The following is a 10566-nucleotide window of genomic DNA, read 5'->3' as shown; positions in this document are numbered from 1 at the left end:
CTTATGTTTCCTCGACAGATTTCATCACTTTGAGCGAGTATTACCCTTTTTAGTGGTGGAAGGCCGATTTTCTTTCTAGATGAAGCTAAACGCCAGTAACTATCCTTCTCCTTCACCGTCATCATCAATGAGGAACGTTCTTGGCAACTCCCCGCTACGAACCTTTCTCTCGACCTTGACCCATTCTACCACGCGAAAGTAGAACCTAGAGCTTAATCTATAACGATTAAGCCCTTCACGCACTTCCCATAACTTTGTGTGGTCATTGAGATATTCTTCTTTATGGAGTAGGGCCGCCGCGGCGAGATCAGAGGCGCTTTCCTCTTCAAAGTGATGGTTCCGGAACGAGTGAAGATCGATATTCCTGAGAAGAGTGCCAATCTGATTTTGCAAATCCAACACCAGGGCAAGACGGCCTTCCTCTTCCACTGTAAGCGGTCGTCCTTCGGGAATATTTACTGGAGCCTGACCTCCCTGCGGGAGATACGGGGCTACGGCGCGGGACAGGTCGTCATCGCCCATCATATTCATACCACCTAACATAGTAACACTAGCTTCGCTATAGAAGGAAGCGCAGACGAGTGCTTCCGTCGCAAATAAAGGATCGAACAAGTTCCAGAGAATAAGCAACAATCTTAGCGTTATTAAGGAGAACCATAGCAAGAATATCAATTTTTGGATTCGGAATGGAAAAATAAAGCGCACCCAAATATAGATTTTGGTGAAAAACAAAGTCACTCTTCTATCCTTCATATCCGTAGAAAGAAATCTCATCTCCAGGTAACTCCATCTTTTTCAGCTCTGCTCGCTCACTTTTGAAAGGAAGACTTAGTTTTAGATCGGCGTTGGTTTTTCCAACGAAACATTCTTTCACGAACTTTAATGACAAAATGCTAGTTGCCTCGTAACGCATACACTGGAGGTCCCATCGACGAAGGCCACTGATACTTACTATACGCGTTTTCTGAAGAGCAACAACGGAAAAAAATAGGTGAACCTGGATACAACTAAAGAGAAAGACACAGCCTTGACTTCTTCCTATCTACACCCACACAATCTCGAATCGGGACGCAAGTGCAACTTATTGCAACGAAGCTGAATCGAGGAGTTTCCTTTCTTGCTCCGGAGGAAGGATGACCGCATCAATTCTTTCTCTATGCGTTTTTTGATCCGATGTGAGTGCGATGCGATTGTTTATCCAATCAGCTTTCATGGTAATCCGTCACAAGCCGTAGTTCCCAATTTATCAAGGGAGTGTGGTCTGTAAAATGCACACCGTCTATGGTGTTGCCTTCCATTTTGCATGTGCCATCTTTTCCGGTCAATCTCCTCTCTATTAGCTCCATCATTGAGCAATTCAAATGTACTGTTACATTTGATGAGGATTAGAGTTTATTTGAGGAGAAGGGCACTGGGAAGAGGATTGGGTCTGGAATCAGGCGTAAGGGGTTGTGGTTGATCAAGTGGATGTCGCATTGTCTGTGATTGCTAGAGGACCTGAAGCAGAGATCTTGCTACATCATTTTCGTTTGGGCTATCCATTGATAATAAGAGTAGGATGTATGTATCCTTATTTGTTTAAGAAGGTGGACAAGAGCATACTTGTGTGTGATGCTTGCGCGTTTGGGAAGCATACAAGGTCTACATATCCTAGCATTGGCCTTCGAAGTGAGGAACCCTTCTTATTGATACATTCTGATGTTTGGGGTCCATGTTCTGTCACTTCTGTGAGCGGGTTCAAGTGGTTTGTTACATTTATGGACTGTTGCACTCGTATGACTTGCTTGATTTATTTGATGAAGCACAAGAGTGAGGTTGTGAGATGGTTTCAGGACTTCCATAAGCTGGTGGCTACTTAGTTTGAAGCGAAGATTCGGATTCTCCGGTCAGATAATGGGACTGAATATGTGAATAGAGAGGTTGATGCTTATATATCAGAACATGGGATTATTCATCAGACTACTTGTGTTGGAACTGGATGGAACCCCATCACAGAATGGAGTGGCGGAAAGGGAAAGGAAGAACCGACATCTGCAGGAGGTGGCACGGTCACTTATGTTTTAGATAAATGTGCCAAAGAATTTATCGAGTGAGGCAGTGATGACAGCAGCGTACCTCATAAACCTTATGCCGTCTAGGATACTTGGTATGAAGTCTCCAGCCAAACTTCTCTTGGGCCAAAGGGAGTTCAAGGTGCCTCCTAAACAAAAGTGAAAGGTTGTGTGTGTGTGCTTTGTGCGAGATCATCGACCTTCTGTTGGCAAGTTGGATCCGCGGGCAGTGAGGTGTATATTTATTGATTATGCATCTAGCCAAAAGGGATATCAATGTTGGGATCTTATTGGGAGGAAATTATACGCAAGTATGGATGTAACCTTTCGGGAACATGAGCCATACTACACAACACAGGTAGAGGTGATCTTAGTCAGTTCTTGGAGGAATTCTCTGCTAGCACCGAGGGTGATAGTCGAGAGGGGGAGAATGAAGGGAATGCTGATGCTAATGGGGAGATTGCTCAGCAGAGGCTTATAGAAGAAGAAAAGAACCAGTCGTGATAGGGACTATTCCTTGCCCTACCTAGTGTGGCTTGGAGATGTAAGCCTGTTTTCTTCTCTAAGTTGCCTGCAGCCCGAAAGAATGGAAGAGGATTTTTTGTATCACTGATTTCGCAATATTGTTCGATCTAAGCACGGGAGCAGAAAAGAAAGGGAAAGAGAAGATCAATTCCGAGGTTATGGATGCTCAGGAACATGCTTCTCTCTCAGTGGGTCAATATTAAAACAACTTTCTGGGATAAATCCTTGCAGCTGCTTATTCAGCCCAGGCATCACCATTCAACAAGTGTCATCCCTACATAGTATTGTTGGTCATGAGCATCAGGCAGTGTCAATATCTTTGGAAGGATTTTGGTGGGGCAGCTTGATGAAGGTTCCTGCGTGCCATTGATGGGAGATCTGATATCTGACGGCTGAACCTCCCCTACCTCGTGCTTTTGTTCTTTTTAAACAACAGACAGGAGCTATTCACGTTATACGCAAACCATAGAGGTAGGCATTTCGGCACATCCTATGGCACCTAGCAGGCTTCTTTGACCCTGTGCTGGTACATTGAGCATTTATTGTATTTGAAAGGTCTCCTTTACCGCCATAGGATCTCGTACCCACAACTGTCTCTTCAACCTCAGCTTATCAGTGGTAGGAGGGAAGTCATCCAAACAAAGATACTATACTATTGGCCATTAGTGCTTAGTGCTTCAGTGTCTTGATTGGCTATTAGTGCATCTTGGCTTTAGAGTGTTGTATCTCCTCTTTATTATTGAGAAGAGGAGCCAACTCGGGGTTGGGGACTCTTCTGTTTGGTCCCTTTGTTTGAGCAGTGGCCAACCCCGATATAGATTAGGAGAAGCGATAGAAGTGGCTTGATTCTATAAAAAAATCAATATGGGGCATGGATATGAGAACATTCTTCCCTTGCATTACCCAGCGGTCCAATTGCATTGCATCAATAGTAGCTGCCTTTATCTCCGCATTCACTAAACGAAATGCTGAACCTCAGTGCTCTACTGTCTTGAACTATTTTCTTTAGTTGACATCGAGGGTTTAGTGCCACGTTCAAACCTTTCTAGAAAATAGAAAAAGTGAAGTTCTCGAAGTCAGCCCAACATAATTGGTATCCCGCTTTTCCCTCATCTAGTGAAACAAGCTAGTTCTGGACAAGGAAAAAGCATTATATCAGGTTTAAGGAAAGGCAGGATGCTTCTACACAGTGCGGATAAGGCTACGGTGCCTTTTACAAGAGAAGGCTCACACCTGCTTTGCTTAACTGACCTTCTCCTTCTATATTGGCCAGATCAGCACGAAACGAGAGATACTATGTTCTTCCAAAGCCCGAGGAAGATGTCGGAAAACCGCCCAAGCTTGAAATCGCTGACCCCCCTTTTTATGATTTCTCATATCCTTCTTGTACAATCAGCCACAGGCCTCCCCTCATATGATCTGCGGCCCATTGGGATTCTACTTGGATCTCCTTTTCCTTCAGCTTTGGACAAATCGATTTTCTGGCGTATTTCAGTTCAGTCAGTAGTGAACCTCTTCCTTCATTCAAGTTGGACTAGATAAAGGAAAGCAGGTGCGCCATTAGTATGTTGGGTTACTAATGGCGCATGGCTGGGTGGTGCGCCATTAGTAACCTGGGACCAGCTAGATATTTTGGACAGCCACACCTACACACTCACTTTCCCCACTTCACTCCCTCCACCTCCTTCTCCAAGCTTATCGGCTGCCTCCTACTCCTCACCTCATTTGCACCATAGATTCATCAAAATTAAGTGGTTAAATTACCTTTTTTTCATAGGTAAGTAAGGGGAAAGCTATCTTCATGTTGTAGATCTACCTTTTTTCTCCCTAGCTCGCTCCAACAACGTGCACATGCACTTTTTGTGACCTAGCTAGATCTATGTATGTTTGTGGTGTTGCATATGTTTGTGGTGTTGCATATATGTTTATGTTTGTAGGTACCGGTATTTGAAATGCGATAGTTGCCAATATTTTTGTTGACCATGGTTGCCAATATTTTTCTGGAATGTTGATTCATTTCCGTTTCGGCGAGAATTTTGGCACTATGCATTCTTTTTGGTCCTATTTTTAGGGAAAGTCGATGCTATTTATTAGTAGGACCATGAATCGTGCTATTAATGTCTTGCTTTTCTCTTCCGATCCTTTTGTTGCATACTTATATATTGCTTATGTATTGTCTATTGTTTGGCTTGTGCATAGAGATGCTGTCGTATGTCGTGTACAAGGGTAAGGTTCCCGGAGTCTATGACGACTGGGAGGAGTGTCGGAGACAGGTTCACTGTTTCAGCGGTAACAGTTACAAAGGGTACACCACTAGGGCGGAGGCGGAATCTACATACGCCCGCTATCTAGCGGGAGAGAGGAGGGAGCGTTGGAGGAACCGGATGAAGACCAGTTTCATCGCGATGATGCTCATCGTGATGACCGCAGCTCTCTTCTATGTGATGGTAGTTTAGATGATCGATATCGACTTGTAATGTGAAGACAAACTTGATACTCGCGGTCTCGAGACTTGTAATGTTTTATCTTTGTTCGGTCTTTTGAATTCGGAGACTAATATGATGAATTTTATTCGGAGACTAATCTTATATTTGTATTCGATGAATCTGCTATTGTTGTGTGCTGCTGTCTATATTTTGTCCTATAATATATTTTTTAACCTGTGCAAAAATCAGAAAAGTAAAAAAAACCTAATATTCATACTAATGACGCATCACCTCAAAGTGCGCCATTAGTACGCCAAAGGATACTAATGGCGCATCACTGCAGAGTGCGCCATTAGTATGCCAAAGGATACTAATGGCGCATCACCCCACAGTGCACCATTAGTATGCCAAAGCACATGGTTAAATATGGCCCCCTGGGAGGCATACTAATGGCGCACGGCGTGGTGCGCCATTAGTATACCAGATACTAATGGCACACCAGTGGTGCGCCATTAGTAAAAAATACTAGTGTCATGGTACTAATGGCCCACCAGTAGTGCGCCATTAGTAGGCAAAACTGGTGCGCCATTAGTAGGTCTTTTCCTAGTAGTGTCACCAGCTCTAAACAAGACTGCGTTGGCCTCTTGTCTCTCTCTCCCCTCTCACAGCTGGTGAAGGAGGCATCCGTATCCCGTCGCACCGGGAAGGGGAGGAGGTGCAGTGTTCACTCTAGCGCCTTCGGCGAGGGAGGCAATACACTACCGGCTGTGCTGTTCTCTTTCACCTAGCGCCTGTGCGAGAGGGCCACCGACCCCTTCTTCCTCGCTGCCGTACGTAGTGTGGGCAGATCCGGCCTCCCACCGCACGCCTTGCCACATCTCGACGACACTAAGGTATAAGTTTCTTTGAAACCGTCGTTGCTCTAGCTGCATGTGGATCTTTTTCGATCTGTAATCAAATCTAGGTCTTGTTTCAAAGAGGAAAGAAGGGTGCGGTGGGCTGGAGCAAGAATCTAGGACATGGTTCAATGAGGAAAGGAGGGGCGGAAAGTAGTATAGACTGACTATCCAGCCGCTTTGTAGGGCGAAAAGGGAAAAGGGGGGTAACCCAGTACACACATCTGTAAGGAACAGATCTCTTTGTTGAAAAGGGAAAGAAACTGGGGGGTCGGGTAGTTTGTGCAGGACTAGATTTGCTGCCCTCACACAGGAAGAAGGTTCAAAGAGGACAAATATGGGACCAGCGCATATATGCTACTTGGCTACATACTCTACATCACCCATTTATATGTGTGGACGCACATGGTGCTGGCATGTCCCATACATCTATTTTGCTGTTGTTAATCTAAGAATGCCGCCGGAAAATTGAAGCAATGCCACTGTTAAAAGTAAATTACATTTTTTAATGAATGCCACTGTTAATATGAATCAATGCAACCGTTTTAGAAATGCTACTGTCCTACTTTGTTTTCCATCCAAGATAAGTTAGATGCTTCTTTCTGTCACCGTTTGTTTCATCCTCCTTTATCGGCAAGTAATTGTTTAATTTTTTGCCTCTGTTAAAACAGGGGTATCGATTCAACTTGTTGCTATTGCGACTGAGGGAGTCATGGATTAGGGGGTATCCGGACAGCCGGACTATATCCTTTGGCCGGACTGTTGGACTATGAAGATACAGGATTGAAGACTTCGTCCCGTGTCTGGATGGGACTCTCCTTGGCGTGGAAGGCAAGCTTGGCAATACGGATATGTAGATCTCCTTCCTTGTAACTAACTCTGTGTAACCCTAGCCCCCTCCGGTGTCTATATAAACCGGAGGGAGTCCGTAGGACACAACAACAATCATACCATAAGCTAGCTTCTAGGGTTTAGCCTCTCTGATCTCGTGGTAGATAAACTCTTGTACTACCCATATCATCAATATTAATCAAGCAGGAGTAGGCTAGCTTCTAGGGTTTAGCCCGAACCTGGGTAAAAACATCGTGTCCCTTGCCTCCTGTTACCATCCGCCTAGACGCACAGTTCGGGACCCCCTACCCGAGATCCGCCGGTTTTGAAACCGACATTGGTGCTTTCATTGAGAGTTCCTCTGTGTCGTCATCATCAGGCTTGATGGCTCCTTCGATCATCGTTAGCGATGCAGCCCAGGGTGAGACTTTTCTCCCCAGACAGATTTTTGTATTCGGCGGCTTTGCACTGCGGGCCAATTCGCTTGGTCATCTGGAGCAGATTGAAAGTTACGCCCCTGGCCATCAGGTCAGGTTTGAAAGCTTAAACTACACGGTCGACATCCGCGGAGACTTGATCTTCGACGGATTCGAGCCCAAGACGAGTGCGTCACACTGCCACGATGGGCATGATCTAGCTCTGCTGCCGAATAGTGTTCAGGAGGCCGCACCTGCAACCGCTCCAAGCTTCAATTCAGAGCCAATTGCGCCATCCGTGGGCGGTTGGTTAGACCCCGCCATGGAGGCCGCAGCCTCAACGGCGATCGAGCCGAACACCAACCTTACCCTTCGCGAGGCCCGTGACTCCACATTGTTGGACTCTCCTCTGGACTCCGAACCACCCGCGCCCCTGCCAATCGAATCCGATCGGGCGCCGATCATGGAGTTCACCGCTGCGGATATCTTTCAGCACTCGCCCTTCGGCGACATACTAAATTCGCTGAGGTCTCTCTCCTTGTCAGGAGTGTCCTGGCCGGATTATGATAGGCAGGATTGGGATGCGGATGACGAAGAAATTCGACGCCCACCCACCACCCACTTAGTAGCCACTGTCGATGATTTGACCGACAAGCTCGACTTCGACTCCGAAGACATCGACGGTATGGACGACGATGCAGGAGACGAACAGGAACCACTGCCCACAGGGCGCCGGACAGCCACCTCATCCTATGATGTATACATGGTGGACACACCAAAAGGAAACGACGACGAGGAATGGAAGGACGCAGCGAAGGATCGTTCCATAGAAAAGCAGTCAAAGCAGCGGCGTAAGCGCCGCTCCAAACCCCGCCTCGACAGAAACAGCGGTCATACGGACCCAGTGATAGAGCAGGGTGAGCCAGCGGATGATGAACATGGCATTAAACAACTGTCTGACCAGGGCGACACAGATAATCAAACCGAATTGTCCGTCTCCGGCGAATATAACAGCCCGGATGACCTAATGCCGGATAAGCTAATAGAGCAGACGAACCTCCATAAAAGGCTCGTCGCCATTGCACGTAGCCTGGAAAAGCAGAAGCGGAAGCTCAATACTGCGGAAGACGCACTCAGAATCAGATGGAGCAAAGTACTCAACACCGCGGACAAATATGGCAGCAGTCGGCACATCAAGAGCTACCCGAAGCAAAAGCTACTTCCTGAATTTGATGAGGAGGCACTAGAGCCCCCGCAATCAAAAAACAAAACAGCCATCCGGTCAGATAGACGACCTCATGGCCAACGTAGAGTGGCAAATGATGCCGCACACAAGCCAGCACGCGATCCACATGAGGACTCGCATCCAAAAAATGGCCCAACCAGGTCTTTCTATGGGCCAAGAAAGCATGCTCCAGTAAGCCATGCAACACAAAGAAAATCCGAACACCACGGTACAGCCAAATACAGGGGTGCTGCTCACCCCCTATGTTTCATCGATGAGCTGCTGGACCATGAATTTCCAGAGGGATTCAAACACGTAAACATAGAGGCATACGACGGAACGATAGACCCTGGGGTCTAGATTGAGGACTACATCCTCCATATCCACATGGCTCGAGGAGATGATCTCCACGCCATCAAGTACCTACCCCTCAAGCTCAAAGGGCCAGCCAGGCATTGGTTCAAAAGCCTCCCCGAAAACACTATTGGAAGTTGGTAAGAGCTCGAGGACGCCTTTCAGGCAAATTTTCAAGGGACCTTTGTCCGACCACTGGATGCAGACGATTTAAGTCATATAAATCAACAGCCCGGAGAGTCAGCCCGAAAGCTTTGGATCAGGTTTCTTACTAAAAAGAACCAAATAGTCGACTGTCCGAACACCGAAGCCTTAGCAGCTTTTAAACACAGCGTTCGAGACGAATGGCTCGCCAGACACCTCGGCCAAGAAAAGCCAAGAACAATGGCCGCATTAACAAGCCTCATGACCCGCTTTTGCGCGGGCGAGGACAGCTGGTTGGTAAGATGCAGCAGCAGCGACCCAAGTACATCCGAAGTCAGGGACGGGAACGGGAAGCCACGACACAGCAAAGACAAGCGCCGGGATAAGGAAAACAGCCCGAAGAGCACGGCAGTCAACGCCGGATTCAAAAGCTCTCGGCGGGGTCAGCAAAAGCTACCTCTCAAAGACAACAGAGACGAACTGTCCAGCCTAAACAAAATTCTGGACAAGATATGTCAAATCCACAGCACCCCTGATAAGCCTGCAAATCATACCCATAGAGAATGTTGGGTCTTCAAGCAATCCCGCAAACTCAATGCCGAACACAAGGGTTGGATACACCAAGCTAAGACGATGACGAACCCCGCAAACAAAGCACTGGGGAATAGAAGAAATTCCCATCAGAAGTAAAAACAGTAAACGTGTTAGACGTAACGAAGGGGAGAAGCAAAGTTGCACCAATAGAGATATGTGCCCTAGGGCCTATCACAATGGAGTTCCGCCACTGGTCATCCAAACCGATCACCTTCGACAATCAGGTTACTCCGCAAGTATCCAGCACGCAGGATGGGCTGCCCTGGTGTTAGACCCGATAATTGACGGATACCACTTCACACGAGTCCTGATGGATGGCGGCAGCAGTTTAAACCTGATATATCAGGACACGGTCCGAAAAATGGGGATAGACCCAACAAAAATTAGCCATAGCAATATTTCCTTTAAAGGACTAACACCAGGCCAAGGGGCTCATTGCACGGGCTCCCTCCTACTAGAAGTTATATTCGGCTCTCCCGATAATTTCTGTAGCGAAAAGCTAACCTTCCACATCGCTACGTTTAAAAGTGCTTATCAAGCACTACTGGGATGCGAAGCTTTCGCTCGCTTTAACGCAATACCGCACTATGCATCTCTCACGCTTAAGATGCTCGGTCCACAAGGCATCATTTAATTAAAGGGAAACATTGAGCGCTCCTTGTGCGTAGAAGACTGTGCGGCTGCCTTAACAGCCACACACTAAACTGCTTCACCTACCAAAGCGCCTAACAGGTCATTAAGACCACGGACACGGCTAGACGAGTCTGGCATAACTGTATAATTGATAGGGGTTTGATGATTATACACCCCTATACAAGGGGCTCCGCGCACGTAAACAAGCAGCAATAAGACTCAATTTTCCCACCTTGAATCATACTTTGTTTATTTAGTATAACATACATTTTGCACGACTACTTTTTCAACTAACTTCCTCGTGCTACACCCGTCCAGGATATGGCACAACGGAGACACAGGCGCAGACGTGCAGCAGGGACCCGTTCCAAGGATTCTTTTTAGACTAAGACCCTGCGTAAACCATTTTTACTGTCTCTTGTTGATACACATCCCCCGGATTCTCAGAATAACCGCGAGGGAGGCTGGCGT

At 46.9% G+C, this 10566-nt stretch overlaps 1 pseudogene; it reads left to right on the top strand.

The window, feature by feature from the left end:
* The window catches only part of LOC119318176, a 91841-nt pseudogene extending 81745 nt beyond the window's left edge, over positions 1–10096 (top strand).
* Positions 10097–10566: the final 470 nt, after the last annotated feature.

Source organism: Triticum dicoccoides, chromosome 6A (genome assembly GCF_002162155.2).
Source record: "Triticum dicoccoides isolate Atlit2015 ecotype Zavitan chromosome 6A, WEW_v2.0, whole genome shotgun sequence".
NCBI classification, from domain to species: domain Eukaryota; kingdom Viridiplantae; phylum Streptophyta; class Magnoliopsida; order Poales; family Poaceae; genus Triticum; species Triticum dicoccoides.
Note: the sequence above shows the minus strand (reverse complement) of the source record. Positions and strands in the feature narration are given on the sequence as shown.